The sequence below is a fragment of the Bos indicus genome, chromosome 10 (assembly GCF_029378745.1).
Source record: "Bos indicus isolate NIAB-ARS_2022 breed Sahiwal x Tharparkar chromosome 10, NIAB-ARS_B.indTharparkar_mat_pri_1.0, whole genome shotgun sequence".
Taxonomy (NCBI): Eukaryota; Metazoa; Chordata; class Mammalia; order Artiodactyla; family Bovidae; genus Bos; species Bos indicus.
In genome coordinates, this window is record NC_091769.1 from 61,897,262 (window position 1) to 61,914,716 (window position 17,455).

General features: G+C 40.5%; 1 non-coding gene across 1 annotated transcript; it reads left to right on the forward strand.

Moving 5' to 3' along the window:
• The first annotated feature begins 2,354 nt into the window (after positions 1–2,354).
• LOC139185494 (small nucleolar RNA SNORA72) lies at positions 2,355–2,486 on the forward strand. Its single transcript, XR_011569077.1, has one exon. It is a non-coding gene; the product is annotated as a small nucleolar RNA SNORA72 (small nucleolar RNA).
• The last annotated feature ends 14,969 nt before the right edge of the window (positions 2,487–17,455 follow it).

Genomic DNA, 17,455 nt, shown 5'->3' on the forward strand with positions numbered 1-17,455 from the left:
CACTTTTTTTTTCTTCCTAGTCACACAACTTCTTGCTACAGGCAGTGTCTCTTCTGTGTATTTATTTTCTCATTCATTGTCTATTTGCTGTAGTGGACATAAGCTGCATAAGGGCAAGGACCAAATGTGTCTTCATTCACCGTTGTATTCCTGGGGCCTGGTTTAGTGCCTGGCTCAAAGTGTTGCTTGAGAACTATTTGATATATGAATGAGTGATAAGAGATCTCATTCATTATATGAATAAATGATAGATCTCAGGTTCCATCCAGACCCTGCATATGATCACTTATCAAAGTCTTAAGATTTTTCTATTTTTTCCATTCTTTTACTTTTTAATCAAAAGGTTTTTTTCTCCATATAATGCTTTTTCAAACCTACAATGAACAACATCAATCCCTTCCCAGTCCCTCCATGAATACCATCTCTCAGCTCTCACTCCTCAGGGGCAATACTTTCAACTATTTTTTTGACTTTCTATTGGAATTTACCTCCCCACCTGTTCCCAAATTATACGTTGCTATTTAAATGGCATAGAAATTACCTCTGTGGATTAGAATAGTTGAGGATTAAGTCTTTTAACCTCCTCTCCACTGCTTTCTGTTCATAGTTTTGTAATGATCTTCTGTATAAGTCAGCAGCTAGTATTTACATTATCATGACTAGTAAATATTGACTGTGGGGACAATATATGATTATTTCTTTTTTTTACACCTGTCACCCTCAAGTTAATAATTGCCTTGTTTTTCTATCTTTTTATTGGTGATGGTGTTTTTGCTTCACCCACTGCTTGTTTATTCCAAATGTTCCAGAGGATTCTATACCTCAAACATCTATCACTTCAGATGAAACACTGAGATGTAAATCTCCAATCAGTTCCAATTTTCCTTCCCTCACTCTGTTCTCTTGCTCTGATCTGCACAAATGATCTAGTCCTGCTGAATAGCTGACATCCTGGGACTTCACTTTGTGCCTGTCTTATTTATATTGGAGTCCTGGTCTTATGGATCTAGTATTTTCTTAGTTTACTTCCTCATTTTGCTGAAATACTTTCTCTAGTAATTTTCTAAGTTTGCATTAAAGGTAGTTTGAGTCTACATATTCTAAAATATAGTAACTGTAATGTTTCCCTTTACCCAGGCCCACACAAAAATCTCACTTCGTTCATGAAACTTCCTTAGAGCCAGTAATAAACTCTGCCTTATCTTTTATAACACTTACCGTATCATTCATTAGCCATATACTCCCATTGTGCAATTATCTCAAGTACATGCATTTTATCTTTCACATTAGTTAGAGTCATAAACTTTTATGACTCCTTCAAAGCACCTACTTCAGTGTTTTACACAAAAATGATTTGTTTGGCTCCTTGTAATGCCTAGGACCAAGGAAGTATTCAGCTATTTCTTCTGTTAATGTGGAGACTGAAAGTTTTATTAATGTCACTTTCCATCTGAGTTTATTTTAGATTGAAAAGAGAAAAGGGCATAATCCAACTGAAAAAGAGTAACAGATTAGGGATCTGAACCACCAAGCATTTGACGAATATTCCTTATGACAACTGAAAAATAATTTTATGTAAAATTATATACACCTTAAATTCAGGATACTACAGTAAAAAAGAACTAGATATATTCTAGCCATAGTTTATTTCATGCCATATGTTTATCAGAATATAATTATCTTATCAGTCATGGTGATGATTTACTTAAGTCTTGTGCCAACGTGAACCTACTGAGGATGCAAGTCTGTATTCTGTAAGCAAAGTTGTCCTTTCTATCTTTGCTATCTTAGAGATTTTTCACTTTTTAATAAGGACATACATGATGACTCCTTTTATTTCAGGTATATTCTAAGTGTTTTATAAATATTAACTTATTTAATCGCAACAGCCAGAGAAAACAAGTGCTGTTACTATACCCATTTTATGGCTGGGGAAATCAAAGCACAGAGAGGTCAAATAATTTGCCAAAGACCACACAGCTCACAACCAGAAAGAGACAGAGCTAGGATTCAACTTCAGGTTGTCTGACTTCAGCTGCTCTCTAGGTTTAGGTATGCCTAATGAGACTATGAAACTCTTCTTAGTACTGAGCCTGGCTGTGTTCTCCAGGTCTGGGAAAGATGTGTGTAAAAAATTAACCAGGCATTCTTAGTGTCACAGTTGATTGTGCCCACCTTATTGAAACATTTCTTCACCAAGCCACACTCTGGTTTCCTTCCCATCTCGCCTACTGTCTTCTCAATCTCCTTTTTGTAGCCTCTCCTCTTTTCAACCTTTTCTCTTGCTCAAGATAAAAAGCCTTATAGAGTCTTTCTTCCTCCCTCTTTCAGATCTTTCCTTATCCAAAAATAGTCTACGAATATTCTTGCTGTTCTGATTTCCTAATAGTCGAGGCAGGCTAAACATTCACTATATTAAGACCATGCATGTGTCCCCAGATCTACTTCTTTTCCTAAGTCTGGTTTTATAAATGCTGGTGATAAACCAAGTCTGATTTATATGATGCATCTTGTGTGTGAAATGTCTGTGACTCTAGGTATCTGATCAATCTTGAGAAATGGTAGCACGGCTAGTGTGACAATGTTTGAAGATAACCGTTGCTAGTTTGATGATTGCCAGTTGCCATTAAATGAATTGTAAATTTTTAAAAAAATAAATAAAAAGTCTTCTAAGCACTACCTAATGTTTTACCCTATTTGATTTTTCTTCATAGCACAATACTATATGAAATTACGTACGTACTTGTTTCACATGTATGTTTCTTGTACTAGCATGTAAGTTCCATAATGTTTCAGATCAGATCAGATCAGTCGCTCAGTCGTGTCTGACTCTTTGCGACCCCGTGAATCGCAGCACTCCAGGCCTCCCTGTCCATCACCAACTCCTGGAGTTCACTGAGACTTACGTCCATTGAGTCAGTGATGCCATCCAGCCATCTCATCCTCTGTCGTCCCCTTCTCCTCTAGCCCCCAATCCCTCCCAGCATCAGAGTCTTTTCCAATGAGTCAACTCTTCACATGAGGTGGCCAAAGTACTGGAGTTTCAGCTTTAGCATCATTCCTTCCAAAGAAATCCCAGGGCTGATCTCCTTCAGAATGGACTGGTTGGATTTCCTTGCAGTCCAAGGGACTCTCAAGAGTCTTCTACAACACCACAGCTCAAAAGCATCAATTCTTCGGCACTCAGCCTTCTTCACAGTCCAACTCTCACATCCATACATGACCACAGGAAAAACCATAGCCTTGTTTAAATTTATCTTAATTTGGGTTCCTTTAAAATACTCTGTTTTCTTTTTACCTCTTCTTGCCATCTTTTAAATTTTATTATTAATTTTGCTTAAATTTATTTATTTTATTATTTCAGTTTTACTCTCTGATTCTGTTGTTTTAGATAAATTAAAACATGCATGCTTAATCCATCATTTTTTAAGATCTAAAACAAAATTATTATCTTTCTCCTGGATAGCATAGGGAACTTAGAATGCTTTAACTCCTTAATTTTTTTTTTTTTTTTGGCATACATCCTATTATTGTCTAGTATTTTAAATGCATCTTTTCTTGAAATCTGATAAGCATTATTACTACTTTTTACAGTCATTTAAAAAAATGTCTGTCCATACTTTCATCACTTTCTTTGCTTTTCTTTCTGCATCTCAAACATCCTCTCAAATCTTAGTCTCAGATTACCATCCTTTTGCTCAAACTTTCCATGTAGGTGAACTTTCTCAGTTTGGGTTAATTTAAACAAAACTCTTGAACTCTTCTTCAGGGGTGGTGCATTCTTTGACAGTTATTCAGGAATGGAAAAGGTGAGAATATTAATGTGAAAGTATCATAATGCCCCATAACTGCACAATTCTATAGCTGAATTTAGAACATCTGATTGTGGACCAAAATAGCTCATTTATCATGCCACACTTCACCTTGGCTAGAAATATGTGCAAGCCAAAAAATAACAGAAGCCATACTTTGAGTTATGGTACTCAAATTTACAACTTCCCCTTTATTTCAAGCCCAGAGTTTTTTTCATTTAGGACAAGAACCAGTTAGCCTGAAGATGGTGAGTTGTAGCCTATCTTTTGTAAAAGGGGAATTAGAATAAAGGAGATGGAAAAGAACCAGTATACAGGCAGATCAGTTTCAGTAAAAAGTATATGTGGCTCAGTGGTAAAGAATCCGCCTGCAATGCAGTAGACACCAGTTTGATCCCTAGTTCAGGAAGACCCACTGGAGAAGGAAATGGCAATCTACTCCAATATTTTTGCCTGAAAAATTCCATGGACAGAGGAGCCTAGCAGGCTACAGTCCAAGGAGTTGCAAAAAAGTCGGACATGACTTAACAACTAAACAACAACATATGTATAACTATCTAGAAATTCATTCTTTTAAAATTGTTTGGTCCCTAATGCCGTCAAGAGGACTCCTGGAATGTCTTTTGTTCCCCTGGGAGTATCTATTTGAAAACACTAAACTACCATATAGCTTATGAAACCCACAAGGCTATTCCTACAAGGCCCTTGGGAAGAATGCAAAGATCAGAAAAATATATGTAGCCTTTCAATTTCATAAAACCAGCACATGGATCTTAAGAATGCAAGTAGCTCAGAAGATTGACACTAAGGTGAGTGACTGTTAAGACACAATAAGGAACTCGCCAATAGTCAACAAAAGCATTTATTGCTACAAAACTACTTTGGACTGACTCACACATTACTTCCACAAAAGTTCAAGGGAATCAGAATAGTTAACATACAAACTCAAGAACTATGCACTGAGTTCTCACTATACACTGAGCACACGATCTGTTAATTAACATAATCATGAAAAGCTGACTCTGAATTATGCCATTGTGTGTAGGAGTACCAGAAGGTGAAATTTCTGTGATTACAGCTCAGAGAAGGACTATTGTTATTTCATTTTAAAGCATCATCAACTTTTCAGGAAGCAAATAAAACAGATGGCTTAAGAGCAGGGTACACGTGAGAATCGTTTAAAAAGCTTGGTCAAATGCACATGTCCAAATCCCACTGCACACTGACTAAGAATTTCCAGGGTGATTCTTGTTGCCCACACTTAGTTAGGCACCACTGCTTTAGGGAATTTATTTCTAGAAAATCTGTTGCAGTCAAGACTTGCTGGAAAGAATTTCTTCACATTTAACCAATATTACAAATTTTACCAAACCCACTGTACTCTAGATCATTTTAATAGAGATTCCATTACCTTATATATAGAGGCAGGTCCTAGGTCTTTGTTCTTAATGATAAATTTGTAGTATAATTTTACTAAGAAAATTTGCAGACCAAGCATCATTCAGAATATCTGCTTGTTTCTTGGTTAAGCCATATAGAGGCCATTAAAGCTGGTCACAAAAGGTGCCCCACCAACAGATAGGACTAAAAGGCTGAAACTTACTGTAGAATGTAAAATGAAAGTTTAACCAACAAGAAACTTGATATATTTGACAATTTTGATTGCAAGATTAGGCAAAGAAGAAAGGGTTAGAGGAGGGTGGACTATATGGACTAAACTGTACAGTTGTCCAAGAAATAAGTCAGCTTTAGACTTGCACTGTCTCTCTTGACTCACATGATCTCTTTCAAATCATGTCTCCCTCTTTCATCTTTGAAGAGCACCTGATTGCACTGGGAAATTAGCTATATAATATATTGTCATGTAACTATCCCTGCTCACTAGCCCCTGGTTCAGAAATTAGTTGTATTGTCCATTCTGGCTGGAGCAGCAGAACCGGTTTCATCCCAGCAAACTGACCGGTTTTATCAGCAGGGCAGTGTAAGTGGTCAACACTGCAAGACTTTATAAACCAACCAGTATATTGCTGTTGTTCAACATGTTTGGTGATGAAGCCCTGGGAAAATTCTGCTGACCAGTCCCTCCAAGGAATCTTTTCGGGTCATTTTCAGCAGTATTCACTAACCTTCCACTTTGAACTCTGGCAGGTCCAGAAGAGGCACTTCAGACCTTCTGATATTTATAGGAGCTTAGTTTGAAAACTAAGCTTACTCCTTGGGAGAAAAATTATGACCAACCTAGACAGCATATTGAAAAGCAGAGACATTACTTTGCCAGCAAAGATCAGTCTAGTCAAGGCTATGGTTTTCCCAGTAGTCATATATGGATGTGAGATTTGGACTATAAAGAAAGCTGAGGGCCAAAGAATTGATGCTTTTGAACTGTGGTGTTGGAGAAGACTCTTGAGAGTCCCTTGGACTGCAAGGAGATCCAACCAGTCCGTCCTAAAGGAAATCAGTCCTGAGTGTTCATTGGAAGGACTGATGCTGAAGCTGAAACTCCAATACTTTGGCCACCTGATGCAAAGAACTGACTCATTTGAAAAGACCCTGATACTGGGAAAGATTGAGGGCAGGAGGAGAAGGGGACGATAGAGGATGAGATGGCTGGATGGTATCACCGACTCAATGGACATGAGTCTGAGTGAACTCCAGGAGTTGGTGATGGACAGGGAGGCCTGGCATGCTGCAGTCCATGGGGTCGCAGAGAGTCGGACACGACTGAGCGACTGAACTGAACTGAGTTGAAAATATTGCCGTTTGTAGACCCTTGAACAATAGAGTGATAGTTGACAAGAGTTTGGGGAGCAAGAATTACTATGATGACCTAGATATTTGAGAGGCTGGAGAAATTGAAAATTTTCTATTGTGTTAATCCAAGCTTGAGGTGATGAAGACTGTGTAAGTTTTTACATTGCTGCTGTAACAAATAACCACAGCAAATTACCTCAGTGGCTTAAACAATACAAATTTATTATCTTCAGTTCTTTAGTTAGGAAGTCTTGCATGGGTCTTACAAGGTAAAATCAAGGTGTTGGCAAGGTTGCAATCCTTTTTCGAAGAGGGAACCCATTTCCTTGCCTTTTCCAGTGCCCGGAAGCTGAGCACATTCCCTGCCTGTGACCTCCACCCTCGATCTTTAAAAACAGCAGCAGCGGGTTACTCCTCATGCTGCTATATCTCTAGTTCTCTGATCGTAGTTGGGAAAGTTTCTCCACTTTCAAGGACTCATTTGGTTAGACTGGACCCACCCAGATAATCCGGGATAATTCCTCTATCTCAGAGTTAGTAATCTTAATGACATCTGCCAAGTCCCTTTTACCATATAAGGTAATACACACATTTTCCAGGGGTCAAAGCGTAGATGTCATTGGGGGCCATTACTATGTCTATCATAAACACCTAGAATGGATATTTTAGACAATCAATAGGACTTCCTGTTCAGCTGGATTGATGGCCCAAAGTGTTGATTTGGTAGGCTTCCGAGGTGGTGCCGTGGTAAAAGAATCCGCCTGCCAATGCAAGAGACACAAGAGACGTGGGTTTGATCCCTGGGTCAGGAAGATCTCTTGGAGCAGAAAATGGGCAATCCACTCCATATATTCTTGCCTGGAAAACTCCATGGACAGAGGAGCCTGGTGAACCATAGTCCATGGGGTCACAAACAGTTGGATATGAATGAGCACAGTAGCAGCAGAGTCAATTTGTTATGGAAATAGGGTGGAAGAGGTAGGAGAAGATCAAGTGTTAGTTGTTCGGGTAACTTCACCCCTGTTCAACCAGTCTAAGACGTATGAAAGTCTGGCTGCCTGCTGCCTTTAAGGGAACCACCTGGTTGTTGTGAAAGCATGGGTGTCTTGTGGAAGCTTCCAGATCTGAGATCGATAAGCCTTACGAAAGCAGACCTTTCCCCCCCACCCCAAATGTTCCCAGGGATAGGATTAATATCTCACCTTCTCTGAGAGCATTGATGCCTCTCCCATTGGCACCCAGTTGCCAGAAAGCATCGGCCTCTTTTTTCTCCTCTTCCCTCACACGGGCCTGGCCTTGGTCAGGCTTACTCCCTGGATGGAGCAACGGAAGGGCGCAGGGTATGGAGAATGACTGCGGATGCAGAAATCGATGCTGGGGCCACACTGGAATTGGTCTGGGAGTGGAGGACCCACGGGGTACTTGATTTGGGTGGAGGTGAATGGTGTGGCCATCATTCTGAGTAGAATGTGAGCACCACAGTCTTTCTATAACACTGAGGGTGGCTCCAGGAAAAAGGATGCCTAGTTAAGACACTACCTCAGACAGTTCTGATCTCTTTATTTCTCAGTCTTGTTGGTTGCACCTGATTTCCTCCATGACATTAAACAACTGCTGTATGATTTTTCTGTTGGTAGCACACAATTTTTCCAAATTAAAAAAAAAGAAAGACAGGAACATAAAGGTTATGCTTTTCATCTGTGTCTGTGTAAACAAACCCAGTAATTACCATAACTCAAATTGCTGCTGAAACTCTCCATGTTTTAATGTGCACACGGTTGCTCTTGCTACTAAATCTCTGCATATATCCTGGGAAGTTAATCCTGAATTAGGAAACAGAAAAACTGATTAAAATAAAACTGGGCCAAGTCCATGATTTTTATATTCATAAGATTCAAAATTTGTGTGAGGAAATGTGCAATGCAAATTGAATTATCTTCCAGAGTAATAATAAAGAAGAAACCAAGACAATGGTAAAATATGGGCATCCATGCAGAGAGATGTATGAACCAGGCTTGCTGTGGTTTGGCTGATTGTAATTTAATATTCTGTCCTTCTGAAACAACCTGTTCTAACCTGGCTGCAGAAACTCAGTTCTCTTCAATATGAAGTGAACATTACCTAGTTTTGATGTGGCAATATTTCCTCAAATTCTACACTTTTATCAAAAGAGGTTTTTCACTGAACATTGTTAGTACTCACAAGTGTTCTAATCGCTGTCTTTCCCGATTGCCTTTAGGATAAAAGAGCAATTGTACATGTTCAAAGAAAAGACAGAAGGGTGAAAGTTGACTGTTTTTGTGCCTATTGGCATTGGGTAGGTGAAACTGAGTATTAAGGAAATAATGTAGAAAATTCAGGTCTCCACATTTTCTTTTAATCTTTAATCACTGAGTCAGATCTGACTCTTTTTGAGATTCCACAGACTGTAGCCTGCCAGGCTCGTCTGTCCATGGAATTTTCCAGGCAAAAATACTGGAGTGGGTTGCCATTTCCTCCTCCAGGGGATCTTCCTGACCTAGGGATCGAGCCCATGTCTCCTGCATTGGCAGGTGGGTTCTTTACCACTGAGCCACCAGGGAAGCCCTTTCTTTTAATGAATTGGGCTAATTTTCAGGTCTCTACTATGTATCTTTCTTTATTCCCTCTATATCCAGTCTTATCCCTCTTTGTCCTGCTTTCTGTCTGGGGAGGCTGACCTGTAGGGACTTCATCAATGAGCTCTCTTGCTCTCCAGCGGCTTGCTTTTGGGTTTGGCAATAGAGAACCCCAGCAGGAGCTCAGAGGTAGAGGGGAGGGTAACGTCAGAGCTCCTCTGGGTGGCTGTGTCACTCCACTGAAGACGGCTGCTCTTGTTATGGCTGCCCTTTCTCCAAGCTCTGGAAACTGTTTTCTCTCCCTTTCCCTTCAGGCCTAGCACTGTTATAAGCTTCAAGATACTGTACTCCCCTGTGTGGTTTTGGTTTCCCATACCTTGTGAAACCTTTATAAATACCCCTTTGGTAAACACTCCTCAAATTTTTCCAACTTGACTGAACTCTGTTTCATATTTCAACCCTTACAGAGACAGAATCTGATTCACCTAACGCTGTATCTAAATTCTTTTCACATCCTGGGGTCCACCAACATCTCTTACCAGAACTGCTAAGTAATCTTGCTGCATCTACTTTTTAATGCTCAAAATCTAAAAGCGTCTCATCACAAATATAATAAAATCCAAATTCCCCACCATGACCCAGGGCCCTTTATATTCAGACTCTTTAAAAAAAATTATGTATTTATTTACTTTTGGCTGTGCTGGGTCTTCATTGCTGTGCAGACTTTTCTCTAGTTGCAGAGATCGGGAGCTAGTCTCTAGTTGTGGTACACAGGTTTCTCATCGTGGTGACTTCTGTTCTGCAGTGCGTTGGCTCTAGGGCACATGATCTTCAGTAGCTGTGGCTGCTGGGCTCTGGAGTACAGGCTCAGTGGCTGTGGGGCATGAACTTTGTTGCTCCATGGCATGTGGGATCTTCCTGAACCAGGGATCAAAAACGTGTGTCTCCTGCATGGGCAGGCAGATTCTTTACCGCTGAGGCACCAGGGAAGCCCTAATCAGACTCTTAACATTCAGCTTCAACTCGAGTCACATTCATCTCATAGGCTCTGCTGCTGCTGCTGCTGCTGCTGCGTCGCTTCATTCTCTTTTGTCTAAGGACCTTTGTCTATGTTGGTCACTCTGCCAGGGGTGTTCTGCTTCCTGCTCTTCTTATGGTTAGCACTGTCAAAGACAAAATAATGAATCAGTGAGGAGGTGAATTTTATTCAGGCTGTTGCAATAGGGGAAACCCTCAGATCTGAAGATTGGAGTATACATTAATTTTGCTGTCGTTGCTATAACAGACCATTGCAAAACTGGTGGCTTTAATGAATAGAAAGCTATTCTATTATAGTTCTGCAGGCCAGAAATCTGAATTGAATCTTAGCGTGGCTAAAATCAAGATATTGGCAGGACTGTGCTGCCTATGGAAGGTCCATGCGAGACTGATCCCTTCCTTTTTCCCACATCTAGAACTGAGTTCCTTGTCTCATGGTTCCTTCCTCTGTCTTCAAAACCGGTGATGTAGTATTTTTTCTCTGACTCTGTTTCTATCATATGGCTGCCTTCTCTTTTATCTACAGTTGTCTCCTTCTGCAACCCTCCTACAAGGATACTTGTGATTCTACTTAGGGTCCAACCAGATAATCTGGATCACTGTCTCACTCAACCTCATTAACAACATCTGCAAAAGCCCTTTTTCTGTGAAAGGTAACATATACATAGATTTCAAGGATTAGGACATGAATACCTTGGCGGGCTCTTATTTAGCCTACTGCGCCATGTCTCAGGAGGGGGATTGTACTAGATTTTATAGGAAGGAGCAGACAAGTTACAGGTGGAGTCATTTATAGTTGGGATTGTTTTTTTTTCAATCAAAGAAAGCTTCAGTGAAACAGAAAGTGTTTATCTGGTTTCAGGGGAACAAACAATTCTAATCTTGGCTAATTATTCATGAGACAAGAAAGTTAGAGATCTCTGACTTTTGTCAACAAAAGGGGAATGGTCTGGGTTTGGCCTTGTCACCAAAAATGGGAACCACTTACAAATCTTATGGGAGTCATGAGAAAGAGTGGACAGCAAGCCTTAGCTAAGCTTTGTGGGGAGTGATGGCTCATTACAGGCAGTCATTTTCTAGAACACAAAAGGATGGGGAAATTGGAGAAGAAAACACTGAGATTTCTTAATCATCATTGTTTTCTAGTATCCAAGGGGGTCACATAAAAGTTCAGCACTGTTATCATCTTCTCATCCTTAAATCTATTTTCATAGATGCCCTCCCTCCCTAAATACCCTGTGTAAGTACTGCCCTTTCTGTTATTCTCTGTCATGCTTTTCTCTTTATTTCCTTCACAGTATTTTTTATAATCCATAATTATTTTGTATGCTTGTTTGCTTGTCTCTGTGTACCATAAACTTTTTGAGGCCAGAGAAGATGGTTATTTTAAGAGCTTAGAACAGTGTGTCTGCATATCCTTAGAGCCTGGCACATTTTGGTTGAATTGACCAAAGAAGCAATACCAGATGGCCAGCAAACTCACTGGTAGTGAAATAAGTGAGGATAAAAATAATGGTGAGATAAACAAGGAGAGCATTCTAGGCAGCAGGACCCACATATTCAGAGACACACAGTGGAGGGTGTGGAATGCGGTACATGGCTGGCATGGGATAGGGCTGAGGCTGGTGGGCTTAGCTCCACTGTGAGTCAAAAATCAGACCTCCAAGGAGGTGGAGGGGGAATACTTCCTATTCCCCTCAGTGCCTGCATCCATTCATCCTTCCAACAAATCTTTCTGAATGTATTCAATTTGGTAGGCACTGGTCTAGACTTTGGGGACAGAGCAGAGAACAGACCAGACAAAAACTAGTCTGACAGTAAATAGAAGAAGTAATTAAAATAAATTGTGCTGAATGTTAAAGAGAATAGCACAACACGAGAGTGAGATGTGGAATGTAGGCTTGCAGTTTAGAGAAAGTGCCCAAGGAAGGCCTCAGTGAGAATATGCTATCTGCCAGATATAGGATTCCCCAGTGACTCAGTGGTAAAGAACCCGCCTGCCACTGCCGGAGACGCAGGAGATGTGGGTTCAATCCCTGGGTTGGGAAGATCCCCTGGAAGAGGAAATGGCACCCATTCCAGTATTCTTCCTGGGATAATCCCATGGACAGAGGAGCCTGGTAGGTTACAGCACATGGGGTTGCAAAGAGTTGGACACGACTGAGCACACACACAGGTGTGGGACTGAGGGTGGAGGCCATTTAACCAACCTTGAAGGAAGTGGCATTTGGGAGAAAGGCATTCTAGGCAGAGATCACAGCAAGCACTCAGGTCCTGAGGTACAAACTCACCTGTAAGAAGGCTGGTGTGGCCTAAACAGATTGATGGGAGGATAGACATTGTAGAAGATAAGGTTACAGAGGCAGGGACTGAGGGTTGCAGTTGTAGGGCCTTAGAAGCTTTTGTAAGGACAGTGGCTTTTCCAGTGAGTGAAATGGGAAACCACTGGAATATTTTGGTAAGAGGAGTGACATGCCCTATTTCATTGAACAGGATTGCCTGGGCTGCTATTTTGATAAGAGACAGAAGAGGATCAAGGCATGAGGCAGGAAGACTGTGCAGGAGGCTACTCCGTGATCCAGGAAGACCCTTCAGGAGGCTACTCTGTGATCCAGGTAAGAGATGACGGTAGTAGCACAGAGCAGGAGGTAGCAGTGGGAATGATGAGAAATGGTTTGATTCTGGATGTACTCTGAAGCCAGTAGGATTTGCTGGTGGATCAGATGTGAAATAAGGGAGAGAAGTCAAGGATGACTACAAGATTTATGGCAAGGATGGGGTTGCCATTTACTGATATTTGGAAAAGCGCTAAAATAGCATCTTTGGAAAGGAAGATCAGCTTGGAATACATCACTTCCAAGGTGCACAAGTAATACTTTAAAAAATAGAACTCATTTTGAAAATGTTCCTGTGATTAGGAAATTATAGAACTGGTAATCATATCTCTCCAATGTGCTGGTTGTGTTAGTTTAATATCTTTCAAGACATGTGATTGCTTACTTCTCTGAGCTCCTCACCTTCCCTGAGAAATTTCTACCACTTCTTTGTTGGGAGAAGTACAACAGGAAACTTAGAAAATTTAAGTGTGTAGCTGCTTTGGAAATAACAACAGGAAAGTCTGCAGGTGAAATCTCTCCTTTTCCTCATCTCTTGGTCTTCCGAAAGAGCAGCTGAACTGAACTTGGAAGCTGAGGAAAGCCACCAGCTTTGGGGAGATGGCTGCTTAAGAGCAGAACCCTGGCTTTGGCCCCCAGGGCTCTGCAGCTAAGTCCATAACTCGGCAATTACTGTGTCTTTCTCTAAAAAGTTAACTGCCTAGCTTTGACCCTGAACAACTGTATGCAGAGAGATCTTCCAGGCTGAGATGGATAGCCTCGGCTCCTTGCTCCAGGCTTCACTGCTTGTCACTTTCTCTGAAGTGATCCACTCATAACCTGGACCCTGGCCTCAGCTTCTGAGTTCTTCCACACTCCTTATCTTGAACTGCCCAACTTGAAAATATACTCTTTAAGTCTCACCCAAGAGCTCCGTACACCTGCTTCACTGCAGAGTCGTTCCATGTAAATTAATTTTCCAGGTATCTGAAGCTTAGCCATCCTTCGATGTCAGTTACATGAAGGGAAATTTTTCCGAGGCTGAACTGTAAACATTCCTGCTTTCTTAACCAGAGCGCATAAAACAAAACTGAACTTGTCAGGCATTAGGCTGTCTTCCCACCAAGTGATGATGTCCTCAGGCTCTAGTGAAGTATCTGGAGTCTGTGCCTCTTACACTTACAGCCTCAAGCCGCTGTGTTTTTGAGGCTTGTATTTCCTTTTTAAAAACATTTTTGATGTTTTGCTGCACCATCCCTGCTGTCATTTTTTGCTAGTTACTGCTTGTTTATTTGGATACTTCACAGACCATTTTTAACTTATCTGATTCCAAGCTTGGGTCTTAGTAACTGATATGTGTTCTTTAGAAATGTGAGATAGCATTTGCGGTTATCAGAATTGTAAGATGGCCCCTTCCATGCTCACATCCTATGAAATCTCCTCCCCTTGAATCTGAGCTCGACTTACGAGTATGATGGGATTGCCATTCCAATGACTAGGTTACCTATGTGTTTGGCAAAGTGAAGGGACTTTGATTATATAATTAGAGTCTCGTGATCAGTTAACTTCAAGTTAGAAGGAAGATTGACCCAGGTATGGCTGACTTAAGCAGGGAAGCCCTTTGAAAGATGACCTAGAGGTAGGAGGTTTCCTCTCCTGTTGGCCTTCAAGAAGCAAATGACCGTGAGTTCTATAGCAGCAAGAAAATGAATTTGACCAGCAAATGCATAAGCTTGGAAGAGGACCCCAAGCCTCAGATAAGAACAAAGCCCTGGACTTGCCTGGTGGTACTGCTAAGTCACTTCAGTCGTGTCCGACTCTGTGCGACCCCACAGATGGCAGCCCACCAGGCTCCCCTGTCCCTGGGATTCTCCAGGCAAGAACACTGGAGTGGGTTGCCATCTCCTTCTCCAATGCATGCAAGTGAAAAGTGAAAGTGAAGTCGCTCAGTCGTGTCCGACTCTTCACAACCCCATGGACCACAGCCTACCAGGCTCCTCCGTCCATGGGAGTTTCCAGGCAAGAGTACTGGAGTGGGGTGCCCTTGCCTGGTGGTACAGTGGATAAGAATCCACCTGACAATGCAGGAGACGTGGGTTCAATCCTTGCTCTAGGAAGATCCCACATGTCATGGAGCTACAAAGTCTGTGCACCACAGCTACTGAGCCCTTGCTTTAGAGCCCACAAGTCAAAACTACTGAGCCCTCATGCCACAACTGCTGAAGCCAAAGTGCCTAGAACCTGTGCTTTGCAACAAGGGAAGCCACGGCAGGAAGCCTGCACACCACAGTGAAGAGTTGCCCCTGCTCAGCACAACTAGAGAAAGCCTGCATGCAGCAACGAAGACCCATCACAACCAAAAATTAATTAAAAAAAAAAAACAAACACAGCCCTGACCAACACCTTGACCTCAGAGTTGTGAAACCCTGAACAGAAAATCCAGTTAAGCTGTGCCTGTACTCTCAACCATAGAAACTGTGAGATAATAAATGGGTATTGTTTTATGCTGATACATTTGTGATAATTTATTATGCAGCAACAGAAAACTAATACAGCACCCTATTTGGATTTTGTATTTGAAAGGGTAAAAGCATACTGCACTTTGCAATGCATGGGTTCATACAAACTTAATCACATTATTATAATTACCCATCCTACTATGCATAATATCAATTCTGAGTTTTATTCCGCTCAGGAAATAAAACTCCAGAACCTATTAAAATTATATTTGTCCATTCCTGAGCCTCAGCAAATAAAATATGCAAGGCAGTAGTGGTAAATTCAATTCAACATTTCTCTTCTCTACTACTTTTTCTACCCAGGAGGGAGTCATAAGTTAGAAAAACAAAATCTACAAAAAAAAAAAAAGCCCAAATGGAACACAGTTAAACTTATCAGTGGCTGTGTGGTGGGATCAACTTTTCCTACAGTGATATTTTAGCTACTTATGTTATAAATAAGTGCAACAAAATATAATGGTATAATATCTCATATTTTTGAGTACTTTATAAAACTTTTAAAAGTTTATTTCATATGACCTTCACAATATATGTCACCTCAAACATGAATTAATAACCAAACACAGCCTAGCAAGCTAGTAACTTGTTAATTTATGTATTTGATTTTTTAAATATTGTTTTTGCATAATAACAGCTGTCCCTCATTAATCTTGTTTTCTCTCCAGATTCAATCCTTAACTTGTTTCTTGTACATTTTTCTAGAGGTATTCTATGCAGTTACAAATAGATATTCAAACATGATACATTACTTTTGGGAATTTGTATTTTACTAACAATTGATATATTTTGTTGGAATTGAACAATTTACCAGGATAGAGTTTTAAAGGACATTCTCCCAAGTTGTACCCATAGTTCCTTGCTCATTTGTAAATTTGTGTATTTAAATTTTATCCTTTGACTTTCCTTCTTTTTTTCTTTTAGCAATAGCAACAAACAGCACTTGAGTTTATCAAGTGCAGTTTGTGTCTGTTCTAAAAAAATAACGTCGAACAGTTAAGTATTTACCACAAAGTACTCAGTTTTTAATACACAAGATCTCGTTTTCTTGTAACAACCCCCAAAGGCAGATCTTTTAATAATGCTCGTGTTACATAGGAGAAAACGGTTCTCCAGCAGGCCAGGTAATAAGCCTTCCACTAGTAAGAGGGAAAACTGAGACTCAGCTCCTCTCTTTCTGACTCCAGAACCTCAGCTTTTGATGTTACCTCCCCGCTTTTCTTCCTTAATGTCTTCTTCATGCTTTCCCTTAGTTACTTCTTACAGTTTCTAAATTCTTGAATGGATCATTAATTTTCACTTTCCTTATTTATTGATAAATCCATTTATGGATATAAATCTACCTCCACGCCTGCTTTATCAGCATAAAATACATTTTGTTATGTGGAATTCTCAATGTCATTTTTGCTAAATAGTCAAATGTGTTCTTTCTTTCTTTTTTAAAATGTTGTTTATATATTTATTTCTGGCTCTGCTGGGTTTTCACTGCTGCTTGGGCTTTCTCTAGCTGCAGCAAATGGGGGCTAATTTCTAGCTGTGGTGCTTGGGCTTCTACCTGTCGTGGCTTCTCTTGTGAAGCACAGGCTCTGGGCGCGCAGGCTTCAGAAGTCTCTAGGGCATAAGCCCAGTGGCTGTGGGCGCAGGCTTCAGAAGTCTCTAGGGCACAGGCCCACTGGCTGCGGGCGCAGGCTTCAGTAGTCTCTAGGGCACAGGCCCAGTGGCTGTGGGCACAGGCTTAGCTGCGCCACAGCATGTGGGATTTTCCCAGACCAGGGATTGAACCTGTCTCTCCTGCATTGGCAAGTGGATTTTTGACCACTGAGCCACGAGGAAAGCCCTATTTCTTTCTTTTTTGACCTGAAATAATTAGAAATTTATTTTTGCAGTAAGGTTTTTCATGTTGTTTATATATTTGTATATATGATTAGTTTTATTTATTGTGATAAAAGTGCAATATTTCCTATTTCTACATTTTAGAATTAACTGAGTTATCTAATATGTAATTTGTTTTTATAAACATTCTATAGATTTCTAAAAGATAGTGTACTCTTTGTGAGTGAGCATTATGTACCTATTAAATCCATTTTTAAAAAATGTAGTTTGACTTCTTCTATACTTGATCTGTCAAAGGTAGTGATATAGGTGAG